Raw genomic sequence first — 20,720 nt, forward strand, 5'->3', positions numbered from 1 at the left:
CTTTGCAGCACTTGCAATGTGTCTAGTGATGACTCCTGCAATTTGTACGGAGTTACATGTATTGGTAACATTTCTTTATTTCGTTTATGCTATGCTTATTTATATTATGTATAAACTATACTTACATGTGGGTAATGTCTCCTTTAAATCATGTGAGATTGTGACCTTTACCCTTGTGATGTGCGAAGCTGAGTGTCACTGTCGCATACTTCCTTCTCACATATACTTTTTTTTTTTTATTTAAGTAGTAAACAATGTACTAGTTCGCTTGCGATCTTAGCAAGAACCAGGATTCTTTTTGAAGCAGCAAAGCTTCATCTGGTAAGTGCTTGAGGAGTAGTTGATTTTTTTTCCACCACATACCTAACTATATATGTTTAATGGAGGTTATTTCCGAGAAAATCCAAGAAAAAATGGTCCAGGCAGGAACAAGGATGGCGGTAAAAACGTCTTTAATGAAGTAACACAAGCACTTTCGCCCTGCCTCAAATGCAGGGCTTTTTCATGTGAATAACAAAAAAAAAAAAAATTTCCAATCACATTTAAGTACCCTATTCATAAAAACGGCGCAAAAATATTTAGAGCAGTACACACTGTCCCATTCTTACATAAAGGACATTAAAACTCAGTAACATTCAATTTCCCTTAAACAGAACCTCCTAACAAATATATTGTGTGGACAGAGTCTACCATAAATGAATGAAGCATGAAATTATTTCTTTGAAAACCATAGAATGTGCATGAAAAGGGGGTATAAATAATTTATGGTAGACTTCATTAATTTATGGTAGACTCTGTCCACTCAAGAGCTTTAGGCAACCAACAAGTAAGAAAAGTAGTCATGTTTCCATTTTATATGTTCTCTGGTAAGCCAAAAATATGGACATTGTTCCTCCTAGAACTGTTTTCCAAATTGTCTATTTTTTCCAGAAGTAAAGAGTTTTGTCCTAGAAGGAAATCTGAATTGTGTTCTTCCTCTGCTAATCTCCCTTCTATATAATTTAATGAAACTTCCATTCCTGATATTTGTGTTTCTGTTGATTAAGTGATTCCTGTATTTGTTCCATTTTTCTGGAACCTTTTTCCTTAAAGTAATCTATTTTGTTATCTATTTTGTCTATTTTCAGTGAGAGTTCTTGAATGCTAGATAGAATAGCCTGAAAGTCCTTTTTCATAGCAGATTCCTGTGTGTTCAATGTTGTGTAACTCATTCTGTTTCCCAGTGAAGAATCTTCTGAAGAAGTTTTTGACAGAAAAGTAGTTTTACATTTTTTTTGCTGTTATCTTCCAGAATAGTGCAAAATATTAATACTAATCAAAAATGTCAAGTACAATAACATAGAAATATAATTTCCTGTCAGAAAATAAATAAAAGAGCAGAGCTGAGGAAAATTGCTGCTAGCCTGCCAACATTCTAGCCAGAACCTCAGGAGGGTTATTTTTCAATGATGAAGTTGAAAGAGACCTATGAACTCTCAATACCAAAAGAGAGAGCACTTCTGGAAGGTTATGAGCTTTAGGTAACCAGTTATTCAAAAACTGTAACATGTTATCCCCTTCTTCCTTCTCTGGAATTCCATATACCCTATTATTTCTTCTAGATCTTCTCTCTAGATCTCCTATTTTCTCCAAAAACAATGCATTCTGCTTTAAAATGAATTCTGTATGGTTTTCATTTTCTGACATTCTTCCATCTAAGTCATTTACTGCTTCCTCTATTGAAATCTGCACAGATTGTTGTTTTATAACTTTATTTAACATATCCATTTGTTTTTTGCATTCTTCTTTTATATTGTCCAGTTTGAATTTAAGTTCATCCAGTTTAATTGATAAATCCTGGATACTACTCAATATAGATTGTAATTCCTTTTTTACTGAATTACTTTGAAGCTCACTTTAGAGTAGCTGATTTTGTCAAGAAAGTCAGTTCAACTTCTGACAGGAAAAATTAAAGACAATTTTAGAAACCTGTTTTTTCTTTCAAAAACTGTTATAGATTAGTTAAAAAAAACCTCAAAATACAGTTTTAGATACATTTTTGTTAAGTCTGAATTATAAAATCCTGTCAGAAAAAAATAAAAGGAAGCAGAACAAAAACTTTATGCTGCTTGCTGATCGCCATCTGAGCCACGCTCGCCTTAACATTATTTTTTTAACGGTAACTTTGTATGTTCTGGATCGGTATTGCAGTAGCCTAAGCTATATGGGATATAACAGACAGCTTCCAAAGCTTCAGGACACCTTCCATGTGCTCAAACCATTAGTCAGCTTGGGCTGAGCTGGCTAACAGTCAGGTTTGGATGCCATACCCTTCAGAGTTTTCCTGCCACCAAGGGACAACTTCTCTATGGGCATTTGGGAATCGATGGTTGGCTAATGCTGTTCCATTGCAGGGCAAGTAAGCTCCTTTTGGGGAAAAACTCCCACTTTACTTTTTGTGTCTTTATTTGTCTGAACAAAACAATAAGATCTGATAATGACTTCTGAACACTTTTGAAAAGGAGTGTTACTTTTTTCTTTTGTGGAAAAAGTTATTAAAATTAACTTTAAACTATTTTTTGCTGCAAAAGTTGTGTTGTTTTACTTTTGGGGAGGTGTAAATGTTTGAAGTGCTTTTTATTATGTTTTAATGGCGGAACAGTTACTTTTCTACAATAAACCTGCTCTTTGGCTTAACCATGGAATAATCTTTTGCTTCTTTGGTTCTTCCTTCTTCCTCACACAAAACAAAGGAAATTTTCAAACAACCTTTGCCACTACAGCAGGAAAGTGCCTCTTCTGTAGATGGGTGACTTCTGTGGCCAATACTCATTCATTGGTCAACTCATCTTTTTCCTTGGGTCCCACTGGTGTAGTGCCTACAGCCAACATGGACTGGGGATTAGACATGTCCTCTATGTGGTGTTAGAGTGAACTTGGTAAGCAAGAGTGCCACTTTTGATGGTTCTGGGAGAAGGAGAAAATGTCACTGTGCTTAGCCAGAAAGCTGTTCCCATCCTTAGGGAGGTTTTTGCTGGCAAAAGTGGGTCTGTTTCTACAGGAATTCCTGTATGAAAGAAACAAAAGCCTAAGCTGATGTCTTCCTCTGAGTTACACCGGACAGGAGTAATTTATTGCGCATGGCTCAGGGTTTAGTACAGGCTTTTGACACTTTCTGTATGTCTGCTTCTGGTTAAAGAAAATGCGATTCTTCATGTTCCAAAGAAATTCAAAAGATTGAACCTCAAAAATGATTCTGAAGGCACATATTATGTGCTGTTTCCATAGATTTCTGAGAGGAATGTGGCTTCAATTGTTTCAGTGGGAAAACAGTGATGTTTCTAAGTCCATCAAGAAGTGTTATGATCTGTTACAACTGGAATTTCCAGAACCTACCCCTATTCCCCCTGTTTTGCCTGATTTGGAGGATGCTTTTGTTACTGCCTGCAATTTTCCTGATCGCCATCCTGCCTCCCCCCACAAAAAAAGCAGATAGACTGTACAGCATGCCTCAGCCTTTTAAATTGCTATGCACTCATCCCAGATCAGACTCAGCATCTATCACTTTAGTGAATCCCTGCTGCAAAACATTTAGTTAATGCTAACCCATCTGCTTCTGTCAAGGATGGCAAGGCGTTTGATAGATTTGGGAAGAAAGTGTATCCTTCCACAACACTTGATGTTTATCATTTCGATAACTGCTGCAGTAGCCTTAGCTATATGCGTTATATCCTTTTAGGGATATAATAGCCAGCCAGTTTCATGAGCTTCAGGGCATCTTCCACAAGCCCAAACTGTCAGGTAGCTTGAGCTGAGTTGACTAAAAAGGCAGGTTTGGAGCCAAAGCCCTTCAGAGCTTTTCTGCCATTGAAGAGACTGCTCCTATGTGGGCTTTTGTGGTTTGACGGTCAGCTTGTGCTGTTCCTTTGCTGGGACAGAAATTTGTGTTTTAAGGGACTGTCACAAGACTTAACTGTACTTTTAAATGGAAGAATACTTTTCTCCTGGCAGTTTAAAAATTGTTTAAAATAATAGAAAAACATTTTTCTGTGGGAAAAATTGTGCTTATTTTACTTTTTGAGGCTGGCAAAGTGTTTTAAAGTGCATTTCTACTGTTTTTTTGGTGAAAAAAGTGACGTTTAAACAATTTAAATTTTTACTGGCTTTTGTTTTCTCCAGGATAAGTTCCCTTTTGGAGGGAAAGCCTTCCACGTTAAAAAGGTTGTCTTATTGTACTTTCCTGTTTAGGAAAATTATTTCTATGTTAGGAATTTGTGTTTTAAGGGACTGTCATGAGAGTTAATTGTACTTTTAAATGGAAGCACACTTTTTCTTGGCAGTTTAAAAGTTTAAAGTAATTGAAAAATTTTTTTTTTCTGTGGAGACATTGTGTTTATTTTACTTTTGGGGCTGACAAGGTGTTTTAAAGTGCTGTCTACTGTATTTTTGTGTAAAAAGTGACTTTTAAAGTCCTTAAATGTTTACTGGTTTTGCTGCTTGTTTTCTTCAGGAAACATATATCATTTTTGGCTTGATCATGGAATAAACTACTGGTCCTACAGTTGGTCCTTCTTCCAGCCCCAACAGGTTAGCAATTTACCTTGGCCACAGGTGGATGACTCTGCTGTTGCCATAATTTGTTCTTCTGACCATTTACTTTTTATACTGGATCTGTCATGTGTAGCACCTACAGTCACTATAGACCAGGTGTTAACCATATCCTCTGCAGCTGTTGGGATCCTCTCAGTGGGCCACTGTTGTTGGCTCAGGGGGAGGAAACAGTGAAGGCTTCCCTGTTTGGTCAGAATGTTGTGTCCAACCATTGGGAAGTTGCTACTGCCATTACTAATACTGTTGCATTCATTTTCCTGTCACAAGAATCGTAAAACTAAACATGTATCTACTCCTCTTCAAATTTCCTAAGGAGTAGTTTACTGGGTCTGGTTCATGCTTTAATTCAGGCTATTGATCATTATTATAAGGTAGATTCTGACAAACGAAAGAGGGATACCTATTTTCCTTAAGAGATTCAAGATTCTGTATCAGGACAGGAAAATGAAGGGGCAGAAACATGGTTTTATTCTCAGTTTTCTGATTCAGACTCAGAGGAGACTTCCGTTTCTAATTCTCACCATAGGGATTTCTCTTTCTCTGAGACTATTTGCAGTATGTGCCAGTGTTTTCAGTAGGAAACACTGAGGTGTCTTAGTCCCTCAGAAAACACTATGTGCTGTTACAGAAGAAATTTCCAGAACCTTCACCCATTCCTCCAGTTCTGTGACTTCTGTCAGCTTTGGATGATGTGTGTGCCACTGCCTCTAATTTTCCTGATAGTCAGCCTGCTGCCCCTAAAATGGCAGATACGATGTATTAAGTTCCTCAGTCTTTTAAGTGTTTATATACACTTCCCAAACCTGATGTAGCAATGATAGTTTTAATCTGACAAGGATTGTGGAGATTATTAAGTTTAAGGAAAAATGTGTAAGCTTCTACAACTATTTTCAGAATTTTGAATTGAGGGGCTCATATATTAAAGTTTATTCTGACTAATTGCAAAAATATGACAAGTGTTTTGTCTGCAGTTTTTCTTATTAGGAAAAAATCTGCTTAAAATAATTTAGTTTCTTCCGTTTTACAAGTCACAACTCATTGTGTATGATTCTGATGATACTTCTTCCAGGCCTATGGCCACAGGTGCTGTCTTGAGGAGGTTTGCTTTGCTGCATTCTCAGAACTTCCCAGATGAGATGAAAAATAATATTTTAAATTCTCATTTGGAAAGAGATTTAGTTTTGGTTCCTCTCCTGCAGAGGTCATCAATAAGCATGATGAAAGGGATGAGATGATACAGGGAATCTCTAAGATTTTTCAGCCCTCCTTTTCCAAATGTTCTAAGGGATTATCTAAACTTTCATTCAAATATGGCAAATAAAGAAGATAAATTGTCTCAGAAATGCAAGTAACTGGATGTTTAAGAAGAAATGGCAAGGGAGTTTCTAAAATAACTCAGGAACCCCCCCAAAACCAACGACAGTCCAACAAGTCAGAATGACTATTTAAAGGACCATGCCCCCCTCACCCACCAAGGTAGTCCATTCTTCCTTTTCCCTTCCGGAATGTCTGAATATCCACTTATCTTTTTGGCAGCATATAGTCTGACACAAAAGGGTTTTGAAGATCATTCAAGTCTACAGGTAACAGAGGGAGGAAATCCCTCCTTTCCAGGAGATAATTCCTCATTTACCATACCAGACCCCTATATTTACCCTGTCCATCAACACATGCTGTTTCAGAGAATGATAGAACCAGTTCTTCCTTTCCAGGATGGGAAAGGTTTTTATTCAAGGATGGTTTTAGTGTCAAAGGAAGAAGATGCTTGTTGACCAGTTCTGGATCTTTTTTCCTAAACCTGTTTATGATTGTGTGCAAGTTCAAAATGCTGTTACTTCATAACCTGTTACATCTTGTTCCTCATTTAAGCTTCCTGGTAACACTAGATTTAAAAAATGCTTATCGTCACATCCATATTCACCCATAGTGCAGGCATTTATTAAGGTTTTGTATGTCTGCATCACATTATCAGTTTTCTGCCTTACCTTTTGGACTATCCACTACACCAAGAGTATTCATAAAGTGTCTACTTCCAGTTACAGCTCATTGTAGGCTACGGGGTATCCACATTTTTCCACATTTAGATCATTTGCTTATCTTTGCAGAGTCTTTTTGAAAGTGTCAAGAATCTTTCACTTGAGTGAGAGATGTCTTACACAAACTGGGATTCCAAGAGAACATTAAACTCTGAATCATTGTAACCACAAACTGGAACAGCTGCAGTGGTTGGACTCTTTATCCAAACTTGTAACCACAAACTGGAACCGGGACCTCTTCAAGTTGTTGTAGACAGTACCACAGTCGTGGTACATCAACAAGCAAGGGGGAATCAGACATTCTACATTGTACAAGAGCAAAACTGTACATCAGTTAAGCTGAGCAGGACAAGTCCAGACTCCACAAATGGAAACTCGATCAGGGTGTCTTCCAAGATTTGATCCATCTGTGGAGAGTTCCTCAAGCTGACCTATTTTTAAGAAGGCTTGGATCAAGATGTATTTTCCTTTCCTTGGACAAGAATGTTCCTGTATGCTTTCCACACTTTCTACTGATATCCAGAGTAAATCTGAACATTCAGAAGGAATCCCCCCAAGATCATTGTGGTGATTCCCTTCTGGCCCAGGCAACAATGTTTTTCCCTTCTTTTGGAAATGGCCAGGGGCAATTACCTCAAACTTCCTCACAGAATGTATCTACTCACACAAGATCAGGTGTGTTTGATACATCCTGACCCTATTAACTTCAACTGACAGCATGGATGATAGGGTCATAATTCCCTTTAGGCACCAGTTTACTGAGAATGTGCAGCAGGTATTAATGCAGGGAAGAAAGCCTGCTACCAGATAATTATATAATAGTGCCAACAACATAACCAATACCCATTCAGGGATAGTTGTTCTCTGGTTTTACAATGTTTATGTGAGTTACTATCCTACGGCCTTTCTTACTCTTCCATCAAGGTTCATTTACCTGCCATTTCAGCATGTTTGCCCATGGATCTTCCTCTTTCAAAGCATTTTCATGTCAAAATGTTTTTTGAGACGGGTTTTGCATAAGAGGCATCTAAGAAAACCACTGCCCCCTTTTTGGTATCTTAAATTTTGTCTTAGGCAAGCTAACACTTTTTCCATTTAAACCAGCTAATCTGGCTGCCCTGAGGTTTTTAACATGGAAACCTATCTTACTAATTGTTCTGACCTTTGCAAGAAGAGTGTATGAGTTGCATGCTCTTGTGATGAGTTATCCCTAAGCCATTTACTGCAGAGACATCATTTCTTCTTTTATGCCTAAAGTGGTACTTGAATTTACCCTAAGCCAAACTATCCATCTGCCTGTTTTCTTTCTTCAACATACAACTGAGACAGAAAGGTTACTCCATACCTTGGATATCCACAGACAACTCAGTTACTATCTTGACAGAACTAAATCTTCCAGATCTTTTATCAGTTGTTCATTTATTGTGAAGGTAAGAAAAGAGGGCAACTTGTGTCAAAACAGACTATTTCCAAATTTTTGCCTTAGGGTAATACCGTTTATTATACTCACCACAACAAAACTATTCCAGGCAGGGTCAAGACCAACTCTACTAGGGTCTTGGCTTCATCAATGGCTTTTTGGAAAAGGTTGGATTCTAGAAGCATTCAAGAAACAATGACTTGGACCTCTATACATACATTTACTAGGCTTTGTGTAACTTGGTTTCATCTCTGATTCAAGTGACTACCCACTGTTTGAAATGTGCTTTTGATTCTGCTGATCCTACCTCCAGGGCTGCTGTCACTGGAGCTATGAGGAGGCTTATCTGGTTGCATTATTAAAACATCCCAGGGGATGCCAAAAATGTAATGGTAGAATTCGCCCTTGGATAGGGAACTAGCTGTTTTGGCCTTCTGCTGCAAAAGCCATTAAGAGGTGTGATGTGAGAGGAAAGCTTATTCTAGGGATTGACCAGATTTTTCAGCACTCCTTCTCCACATTTGCCAAGAGATTCATCTCTCACTCCAGATCTTTATTTAAAAAGGAAAATAAACAGTCCCAGCAACCTGCTAGCAAGCAAACATTCAAAAATCAGTGGCAGGGAGGTTCCAAAAATAAGGTAGGACCCCCCCCCCAGCAAAGGACAATCTAACCAGTCTGAATGACTATATGATGGAGTTTCATCCCACCTCCCATTGTGGCAGTCCTTTAATCCTTCCAGAAAGTCTGAACCCTCATTTCTGTCTTTTTTAATTGCTCCAAGTCTTTTGGGTTTCTAATACCATAACGGGAATGGATCCCATTCCTAAGTCAAAGTACGATTAAAGTTCATGAAATTAGTATTGTCTCACTCTTTGATGTTAGCCAAAAGTGCTCTTCACAGCACACACAATGTGCCCAGTAATGACTCGTTCTGTAATTCGTACGGTGTTACATGAATTGGTAACATATCTAAATAAGATTGTAAATTCTTTTTTATAAGACCAGTTGCTCCTACTACTATTGGAACTGTCTGGGTATCTTTCTTCCACATGGCTCCCGTTTCTGCCTGCAGATTGAGGTATTGTATGACTTTGTGTCTCTCTGTACACAAGACACTGTAGTCACTAGGTGTGGCAATTTCAATGATCAATGCTACTTTTGTCTTCTTATCTTGGACCACTATATCCGGTTTTCTGTCATCTATCTTTTGGACTGTTGGCATTGTGTGATCCCATGTGATGTAGACTTTATAATTTTCGATGATTCTCTGTGGCTCATGTTTCCAGTGTTTTTCAGCCACTTCGATACCATAATGTTTGCACAATCTCCAGTGTAACAATCTCACCACATTATTATGCCTTTCAGTATACAGTCTCTCTGCCATTAGAGCGTCACAACCAGCAATAAGGTGTATTACTGTTTCCAATTTGGTTCCACAAAACCTACATACAATGGACGTAGTAAACCAGCGTGTATGCAGCCCGCTATCTTGGGCTGCCAATATTAACCTTTCAATTCTTGATGCAAATTCACCTCTCCTTAACTATTCCTGCATTCGTTCTTGATCAACATGAGGCTCATCCAGAAGTTTTCTATACTTGCAACTATATTTATCTTTTTCCACATTTCTTGCCTTCTCTACTAGTCCTTCACCTTATATTCTTTCTTTTGTTTTTTAGCAGATTCAGTTGCTGCCTGGTTTTTATCCACTTTTGGTTTGATTTCCATTCCTGCTTGACGTTGATGTGTTTCTGCTAAATTAAGCAGAGATGTCATCTTAGATTTATTCTCATGTTTCAAAACTTTCACCACATTTGGATCTTGTGAGGTCAGTAGATATGTGTGGAGTCCCACAATTGCAGATCTAAACATGTAATCAATTTCAAGGGGGCCCATCTCTCCTTCAGAATGGGGAATATATAATCTTGGTATACACTGATTTTTATAAATCATTTGGTGAACATGAAGCATCCTTCTTGTTTAAATATCCAGTCTATCCAACACTTTTTGGGGCCAGTCAATCACTCCAAAACTATAAGTTAGGATAGGAAGAGCAAATTGTTTATAGCTTGGATCTTGTTCCTAGGTGCCAATGCTGTTTTCAGGATTAATTAAGTCTTTTAAAGTTCTCCTTACTAAGCTTTATTTGCATTTGTTCATGTTTTATTGCTGATCCTTCATCAATTCCCAAGTATTTATAAACCCCTTCTTGCTCAAGTTCTTTTATATCACATTCTTGTCCCAAACTGATGATTTCCTGGTGCTGCAATTTTCCTTTTTTAAAGGTTGTTTTGCACATTTATCAAGACCAAATGACATTCCAATATACCTGTCTCTGGCCTAGCACTCAAGTGTGGGGTCATTTATTGCACTGTTCTAACTTGTTGCTACTTGTGTAGCTCTGCTATCTTTAAACAAAACAAACAAACAAAAAAATCTTGCTTTTTTCCCACTTTCTGAAATTTAAAAAAAAGTTCAGTTACAGATTTGCTGTTCTGAACTGTTTGTAAGTTTCTTGTGGGCCATTGCTTGCTTGGGCTAAAGGGAAGTCTCTGTGTTCATCAGTGGCAGTGGTAAACACTGAACAGCCTGCCTGCCCCTGTGGGAGTGGTTACTGCCTAGAAACTGTAGTTTTATTGGCCATTTTGGGTCAATTCCAAACTCCTTGATCCCCCTCTCTTAAAACCCGATTGCCTCATGGTTTTGGCATCTTTTTGACTTGTTGGCTGTTGGTGAAGCACCCACCAAGAGGAGAAAACGCTGAGAGAAGAAAGGAGCCACTTTTGAGATTTTAAGTATTTTTCTTCAGATTATTTGTTAAGATTTCTGCATTGCCGCCTAATTTTTGGCATTTTCCAACTTGATAAACTTGATATCTGTATTAGGAACTGTATTTAGAACACATCTAGAGCCTGTTTACTGCATTTCCTGTGTTGCACTTATTTTAAAATCATTTTTTTCTTAAAACTTGCATTTTACCTGTCTCTGGCCTAGCACTCAAATGTGGGGTCATTTATTGCACGGTTCTAACTTGTTGCTACTTGTGTATCTCTGCTATCTTTAAACAAAACAAAAAAAAAAAAAAATCTTGCGTTTTTCCCACTTTCTGAAATTTTAAAAAAAGTTCAGTTACAGATTTGCTGTTCTGAACTGTTTATAAGTTTCTTGGAGGCCATTGCTTGCTTGGGCTAAAGGGAAGTCTCTGTGTTCATCAGTGGCAGTGGTAAACACTGAACAGCCTACCTGCCCCTGTGGGAGTGGTTACTGCCTAGAAACTGTAGTTTTATTGGCCATTTTGGGTCAATTCCAAACTCCTTGATCCCCCTCTCTTAAAATCCTCTTTTGCACGTTTTTGCTAATAGCGCAGCATCGGGCAGCGCTGCTTAATCAGGTTTAAACTATTCCTGGCTCCACAAAGTCTGCTCTTCACTTTTTCCCTTAAAACTGTTCCAAATCTCAAAGTAAGCACTCTATTTTCCTTCTAAAACCCAGCAGTAGCTAGGATAAGTGTCTTATAAGTAAGCACTAATAAACTAAAGCACTACACCCTCTTATACTCCCTTTAAGTACTTGGCTCCCTATTGGTCCTTTTTGATCAAGTCAAAAAGTAATTCATTATACTATTCTGGCATGTCCAAAAGTCAGTTTCAGGTTTACTCTCCAGTCCAGCTGGTGAATATGGGAATCTTGAGGCAATGTTACAACTGCCTTATGTACACAGACCACCCTCTCCTCTTCCCAACAAACTCAAATATATGTGAGAGATGCAACTATATAGCCAAACTGGAGGCTGAGCTCTCTCAACATAGTACTGGTACGGTCAGTCAGGAGGAGAAGGTAATCACACACACCACAAATCCAGTCTCACATAGACCTATTGCAACAGCAAACCAAACACATAAACACACAAAAACATACTCGGAGGCTCTAAATAAAAATCTGCCCAAGCAACAGAGACCTCTAAAGCAGACATCCAAGCAACTGCTACCCCACAACAATACCCACGTATCACATAGTTCACAAAGTCAGTGTGCCACACAGTCACAGCCTTTTAAGGCTAAACAACACACCTAATACACTTGTAATAGGTGACTCTATTGTCAGACACACCAACGTCCCTCTCACCAGGCTGAACAAGGAGAATGTCACTGTAAGCTGCCTGTCAGGTGCCAGGATCCGCCACATAACACAAGCACTCAGGTCACTCCAAAGCAAGTACGAATATGACTCCATCATTGTCCATGCTGGTGTGAATGACCTGAGATGTACCTCCCTGGATTACATGAAAAGAGACATAGAGGAGCTCTCTGATCATGTGGCCCAGGCCGGTATGACCCTGACCTTGAGTAGCATATTACCCTCACCAAGAATGATACCACAGTATAAAGACAAAATGATCAATTTCAACAATTGGCTAAAGTATTGGTGTCACTCAAAGGGGATCCAGTGTCTGTCAGCCTGGGATGACATGCTTGACAAGCCACGTTGCTTTGCTAGGGATGGCTTGCACCTGTCACCCCTGGGTTTTCGAATACTGGCTAAGGCTCTTGCCACCCCCATAGTGCCTTTTTTAGGCAAGGCTCAAAAGACAAACCCACCTCCTTAGACAACACAAGGAAAAAGAAACTAAGGGTAATGCTGCTCAACACCAGAAGTCTAAACCTCAAGATGCATGCACTCGAGGCTGTCCTCAGTATGGAGAATATTGATATCTGTGCAGTAACAGAAACCTGGTTCAAGGCTTCTGAGAGCACCCCAGCACTACCAGGCTATACCTCATACCATGCTTTTTGGCCCCAAAACTCGGACCAAACCACAAGAGGAAGGGAGCATCCATATTCATCAAAGATACCCATACCTCCAGTCTAGTGGCACTGCACGAAGCATCTGAGACCATCCATGTGCAACTAACAGTGGGCAAAACTACCTTCCAGTTTGTAGCCTGCTACAGACCACCCTCCCAAACTCACGAACCCCACTCGGCTTTCCTGAAGACACTGGAGAATATGAAGGTCTCCCCAAATACCATTATATTGGGTGACTTTAACTACCCAAACATAGACTGGGAGCACTACTCAAGACCCAACACCCTAGCCCAACAGTTCCTAGAATTTATAAACTCAAATGCTATGGAACAACTGGTCATCACTCCCACAAGAGGGGAAAACATATTGGACCTGATCATCACCAACATGGGGAGTCTATGTTCCATACCAGAGGTATACCCCTCATTGGTAAGATCTGACCATAAATTAATCACTATGGACATCCATATCCCATCCCCACCCCCAGCAAAGGAAACCATGGTCAAAAACTTCTCAAAAGCAAACTTCCCACTTCTCAAAACTGAGGTGGAATCCTTCAAAGCCCCAGGGCCAGTGGAAAATATGGCCCAAACCGCAGAATCCTTTACAAACGCATTCTATGGACACCTACAGGAATGCATGGATCGTGCTATCCCAAATAAAACCAAGACACACTCCTCCAAAGACAGGAGACCTGTCTGGTAGACCCCAGCCATAAATAAGCTGTACAACAGAAGGAGGAAGCTACTACATGATAGAGCAAAATCCCTGAAAGGGAGGCAACTCTGATCAGTACTAGCAAGAAACTACGATCCCTCATAAAATCATCTAAGGCTAGCTTCGAAAGAAAAATTGCACAAGATGCTAAAGATAATCACAAGGCTTTCTTTAGTTATGCCAGAAACCTGGGTGGAAACTCCCAGATATGCTCTGAGTTAGTGCAAAATGACAAAAAATACACTGAACCCACAGACATTGCCAACATCCTGGCAGACAGGTTCAGTGCAAACCCCCCCCCCAAAATGAGCAAATGACTATCCCAACAGAGTGTAGCCTCCCTGACATCACAGATGCCTAGGTAAGAGCTGCCCTCTCCAAAGCAAAAAACACAGCATCAATGGGACTGGACGGTGTCCCGGGCTGCGTTTTACACGAGCTCCAAGAAGAACTGAACCCTCACTTAAAATCACTGTTCAGTCTCAGCCTTACAACAGGATATGTACCCAAAGAATGGCGTACAGCAACAGTGGTCCCACTCCATAAAGGTGGTGCCACAATGGACCCCGGAAACTATCGCCCTATAAGCCTAACTAGCCTGGTCTGCAAAGCTATGGAGCGTATCATCATGGAACTCATAAACAAAGACATTGGGAACTTCCAAACACTGGATCCTACCCAATTTGGCTTTGTTAAGGGCAGATCTTGCCTCTTGAACCTGGTCAATTTCTTTGAAACAGTCACCAAAGCCATAGACGAAGGGAAGGTAGTCCACACAGCCTACCTTGACCTTGCAAAAGCCTTCGACACAATATCCCACTCGGGCATCATAAATAAGCTCACCAGCTTAAATATCAACCCCTATGTCACAAGATGGGTTGCAAATTGGCTTAGAGATAGAACCCACATGGTCAGAATTGTAGGTGCCATGTCAGATTCTAAACCAGTTACAAGTGGCATCCCACAAGGCTCAGTCCTGGGACATCTCTTGTTCGGTATATATTTCTCTGAGGTACAAGCTAACACAGGAGGACTATGGCTGACAAAGTTTGCAGATGACTGCAAACTGGGGCCATAATCAACTCACCGGCTGACACAAGCATCCTCCAAAAAGGTCTCACAGAGACGGATAACTGGTGCCAGAGCCATGGCCTAAAGCTAAATGCCAAAAAGTGCATAGTCATCCGCTTTGGGAAAAACAAAGTGCCCACAAATTACCACATAGGTGGTAATCCATTAAGTACGGAAGAAGTAATTAGGGATTTGGGGACCCAAGTAGATTGCACTCTCTCCTTTGACAATCACATTGCCAAAGTGGTTAGAAAGACATTCTATATAGCCCACCTTATCATGAAGGGGTTCACATCTAGATCAAGAGAGGTCATTGTGCCCCTCTACTCATCACTCATCAGGCCCATAATTTAATACAATGCCCCATTTGGGATGTACCTTACCCGACACCTGCTACAACTAGAAAGACCCCAAATGTACCTCACCAAGAGGATCAAGGGACTCAAACAGATGCCCTACGCAGTTAGGCTAAAGAAACTCCAGCTCTACTCAGTTGTTTACCGCCTACTCAGAGGCGATCTGTGCCTGACATATAAAGCCATGTCCAACCCAGAATTAATGGACATGCTCCACCTCAAGAAATCCAAATCCATCAGAACTACATGCTCCAGTGACTTAAACCTCAGCACAGAAATAAATAGAACATGCTGGAGAGACAGATTCATATCCCAGATGCTCCCCTCACTCTGGAACAAAATCCCAATCTATGTCAGACAGACCCCCTCAATGACCCTCTTCATGAAGAATCTTGACGTTTGGATGGGAGATCGTAAATTTACCTCTGGGATCTCTTCTGTGTCACTGCTAGACAGAGGCACAGTAAACTAACCTTAAATGGGCTATCTTCTGTGACCTACTATACAGAGGCACAGTCAACTAATCTAAGAAGGGTGGCAAAAGCCAAACACACTTTGGCTAGGCTTGAAAATGCCCTAGGGCAGATAGCCTAGTATCAACCTATGAACCTATGAACCTAATCTGAAAACATTTTGACAACCTGCAGCTGTGCTTTCAGTTCCTCATCTGATGAGCTATACAATTTTAAATCATCGACAAAGAGAAGATGAGAAGTCATTAGACTTGTTTTCTACAAGTCAAATTGTAGCCATGGCCTAAGCTGTTAAGTAAACAGCTTAATGGATTAATGGCAAGGCAAAATAGCAATGGTGACAGGGAGTCACCCTGGAATATCCCCTTTTGGATTTTTATCCCTGGGATAATAATCTGGTCTTTATCACGGCTTGATGGCAAAGTGGTCTGCCACTGTTTCATGGTTACTGCAATGTAATTAATCAGTGTAGGATATACCTTATACATTTTTAAGCACTCTTTTATCCATGAATGTGGGATACTATCAAATGCTTTTTTATAGTCAATCCATGCCATACTTAGATTCTTGCTTTTATTACAGTTCTCCACTATAACATTATTTAACAAATGATCCTTTGCTCCATGTGACTTTCTTTTTTTGCCCTTTTGTTCTACTGCCATAATTAAGTTTTCTTCTAAATGACTATAAACTCTGTCGGCGTCAATCCCCATGTATAGTTTATATGTCGTCGGAAGACAAGTTATTGGTCTATAATTTTTAGGGTAGCTTGCAGGTTCACTCTTAAGTAAGAGCATTGTTTTTCCTGTTGTTAACCAGTGTGGTGTCTGTTTGGGGTGTACATATAAATAGTTCTTACTCATACCTAGATCCTCGTGCAAAGAAGTTAATACTTTAAGCCAAAAGTTAGGTACTGCATCTGGACCTGGGATTTTCCAGTTAGAGGCTTTTCTCAACCTTGTTTCAGTCTCTTTGACTGTTATTTCATCCCATTTCATATCATGTATCTTCAAACTTTTTATTCTTTCTTTTACTTCTTCTATCCATTTAGCATAGCTTTGTCATGTTCCACAGGATCTTCATAGATACTTCACCAAAATGTATCTACTTCCTCTTTTTTCGGCGGTCTATCAATTCCTTTTACCTTATTTCCCAATTCTCTATAACACTTTTTTGGATCATTAGTAAATTGCTTATTTTGTGCTTTTCCCTTATATTTATCTTCGTATCTTCTGAGTCTTTTCACCTGTTTTCAGATTTTTAGTTTCTTATCTCCAATAGTGCATAATAGATCCTGGTCTGTTCTAATACTGCCCATTGCTTTTATCAGATCTATCTTTCTTAATATTTTTGTTGATCTGTTCCCTCTTCTATAATCTTCTAACAATGACACTTCTTGTCTTAGCTGCTTTATAGTTTTCTGTGTTCGATATTTCCATGATGGTATTTGCTTTCGCACCCTTTTTTCCCTTGCTACAATGTCTTCCTGTGGTAGAACTTTATCAGTTATTAATTTAGCAGCACAATAATATAGTCTATTTACTTCTGTTATATGCATGGATCTCTATGGACAGTCCTAATTACTGTGTTCATTTGTTTTATCAAACTTCTGACTTTTGGGGTTTATTAACCTTCTGCAGTCTATTTCTCTCATTGATCTCGATATATTTGTCTTTGTCTATTAAATCAAGCAACTCTTCTCTTAACTCATTTTCTTCCATACTGAGGGTACATCCCTTGTTTTCCGTTTCCTGCGGGCATTCTATAGAAAGTTCTATAACATCTTCTTGTGGCACATTCTCTTCAATTTCATCCTGTGTCATCTGTTGTTCTGTCATATTTGAACTCACTGGTCTGTCACTCCTCAACATTGATTGCATCAAAATTTCCACAGTTTCCTGTTCCTTTCCTTCCTGTTTAACTTCAAGTTAACTTTTATACTGGTTTCCTTTGGAAGGCTCCAAAATATCTTGATATGGCACCTGATCTGTTGCTTCCTGTTCCACTGGTTTCCCCTTAATGTGGGTATCCATTGCGCTATCCTGTTGTGGTGCTTTCTGTATTTGATTTTCTACACCAAACCCTTCTCTTTGCAGCTGTTCCATTACCTCAATTTCTATTTCTTTGACTTCTCATTACTAATCTCTTTTTCTACTTTTCCTCTTAGTCTTCTTATTTTTTGTATTGCAAAGTTTTCCATATCCAGATTCCTTTGCTTATATTTTTCTTCAAATATCTTTGGTGCTGCTCTTTTTGTATTGGTTAGTTTTGCTTTCTCCTTTGCTATTACACCATATTAAATCTCTTTTCCTTCCCCTGTCCATATTTCTTCTTCACATGTCTCCTGATCTTCTTGCTTTTCCTTGTTCTGGGGACTCACTCCATCATGCTGTGATGTAGTCTGTGTTAGACCTTCTACACTAAATCCTTCACTTTGCAGGCACTCCATAAAATCAACTTCTATTTCTTTAACTTCTACTTTACTAATTGTATTTTCTACATTAAATCTTTGTGCTTTTAGTCTTTTTATTGTGAAATTTTCCATATCTGGATGCCTTTGCCTGTATTTTTCTTCAAATATCCTTGAAACTGCCTTCTGTATATTAGTTAACTTGGCTTTCTCCTTTGCATAAATATTGCACCATATCAAATATCTCTTTCTTTCCCATGTCCATATTTCTTTTTTATATTTTTCAAATATCTCTAGGTTTTGTTGTTTATATTTTCTCACTTCCTTAGACACTTCTTTTCCAAAGAGATCAAAGTTTCTTGATATATATATATATATATATATATATATATATATATATATATATATATATATATAGATATATAGATATAGATATATACTGTTTTAAAGCAAATTTTTATTTGAAGCTTTTGACAGTTTTTCCTGTGGAAGTGTTTTTCTTTCCTCTAATTTCTCTATTAATCATTTTGTATATCTTGTGTCTGGAAATTCTGGGCTTTTTATATAATAGTAACAATACATAATTTCTTTCTTATCCTCAATAGTCCACTCTGTCGTCTTTATGGCTCTTCTTTGGCCAATCAATTTTTGTCATTTTTGTGGACTACTACTTCCTTCTACAACAGGGGGGCCATCCTCCCCCTGAGCCTGGCCTGGCCCCATTGTAGGATTGTTTCTGTATTTTGAGGATTCTACACTGTCATTTTTTCCAGTCCTGGCACCAGTGAGTCTACCAGGATTGGGCACTTTTTTATCCAGGTTCTTGTGCACACAGCTATCTTTTTTTATTTTTCATTTACTTATGTCCATGATATATGCTATATAAATACAGTCTATATATCAGTGTCGCCTTGGTGACATTTTGTGAAAAACAGGGTCCACCTCACGAAGGTACTCACCAAGACTTGAGGATGAATTCAATTTCAGCACTACTACACTCCTTTGCTTGCTGACTTTTCACCTCTCCATCTGGACCCCAAAGTGTCATTTCTCTTTTTGGTTAGAGAGAGTTTCAGACAGATGGTTTCTGAGAGTAATCCATCAAGGTTACAATCAACAGTAGGAGTCTCTCCCTGTTTTTTTTCCAGAAGATTCCTCTCCACCCACCAGACAATACTCTTCTTTTTCCTCCTTTCATTCTGCTTTCTCAGGAGGTGATATAATCTGTTCCGCCTCCTCCTCAGTTATGAGAAGGGTTTAATTCCAGGATGTTCCTGGTGCCAAAGAAAGAAGATTTTTAGATACCAGTTCTGAATATTTCCTTTCTGAATCTGTGGGTGACAGTTCCCAAGTTCAAAATGCTGTCTCTTCACAACTTGTTATCCCTTATTCCCCATTGGAATTTTCTAGTGATCATAAATTTAAATGATTCATATAATCACATTCCTATAGATCCAGATTTCAGATATTTCTTAAGGTTTTCTGTGTTTGGATCACATTATCAGTTCTCTGCATTACTCTTTAGTCTAGCTAGTGCTCCAAGGGCATTCACAAAGTGTCTGGCTCCTGTGATAACCTACTGCAGACTGCAATGTATTCATATTTTTCTTATTTCAGTTACTTCCTTATCTTTGCAGAGTCTTTTTCAAAGTGTCAGGAATCTCTTATTTTGGTAGCAGATCTCCTACACCGGCTGGGATTCCAAGGGAACTTCACTCCTTCTCACAGGATTATTTTCTTGGACATTGCCTGCATACCCCAGTTCAAAGAGTTTCTTTCTTTCTCAGGAAAAAAAGAAGATCTGGATTTAGATTTATTTGTGAGTTTTTCCCTCAGATTTCGGTCTCAACGTGGGAATTCCTCAGGATTCTCAGGCTCATGGCTTCTATAATACTCATGATACTTCCTGCAAGACTCCACAAGAGAAAAATCCTATGGTACCTGACAACTATATGGTCCCAGCATCAAAATCCCCTGACATTTCACATTATAGGTATTGGATTTGTGAAATGGAAGATTTTGTAGTGGAGACACCAAATTTCTCAAAATACAGGTCTCCTATTCTCCCTTCCTGCTCCAGCAGAGTCAGTCACAACAGATGTCTTAGAATTTTCTTTAGGAGCCTTGTCTGTGGGAATAAATGTGTAGGGTCTTTGGAACAAAAAACGCAGACCAAAACACATAAGTAAAAAATAGGGCTTAGCTCTTATAAATGCTGTCAACCATCTATGGTCTTCGGGAGCTCTACAAGTGTTTATAGATAACATCAGAGTGATGTGGTACATAAACAACCATAGGTAACCAGATCTTACCCTCTGTGCAAACTAGCTATGTTAGCCTGAGATATACCTTTTCAGCACAGTCTTACTCTACAGACATGGCAGAAAAAGCTGAGCAGGACCAGGACAAACTCTCGTGAACAGAAAGTGAATCAAGGACCTTTCAAGAACTGATCCAGCTGTGGGAAATACTTCCAATATATCTATATGCCTATGATCACAGCACTCAGTTTGCAAAATTTTACTCCAGGGATTCATACAAGAAGGCCTGGAAGACAGATGCATTTTCTTTTCCACGGACAGTAATGTTCATGTATGCTTTTTCACTCTTTCCACTAATATGCATGGCCATTCTGAAGATTCAGAAGGACTCCCCAAGGATCATTGTGATGACTTCCTTCCTGCTTAGACAACAGTGGTTCTCCCTTCTTTTCGAAATGGCCAGTGGAAATTAACACAAGCTTCCTCACAAAAGGCAAGGGGTGTTTGAAATATCCCATCCCCAGAAAACTACAACTGACTGCCTCGATGATAGAATTTTTATACCTATTAGGCACTTT

The sequence above is a fragment of the Protopterus annectens genome, chromosome 4.part1, assembly GCF_019279795.1.
Source record: "Protopterus annectens isolate FY-2018-M chromosome 4.part1, PAN1.0, whole genome shotgun sequence".
Classification (NCBI taxonomy): Eukaryota; Metazoa; Chordata; order Ceratodontiformes; family Protopteridae; genus Protopterus; species Protopterus annectens.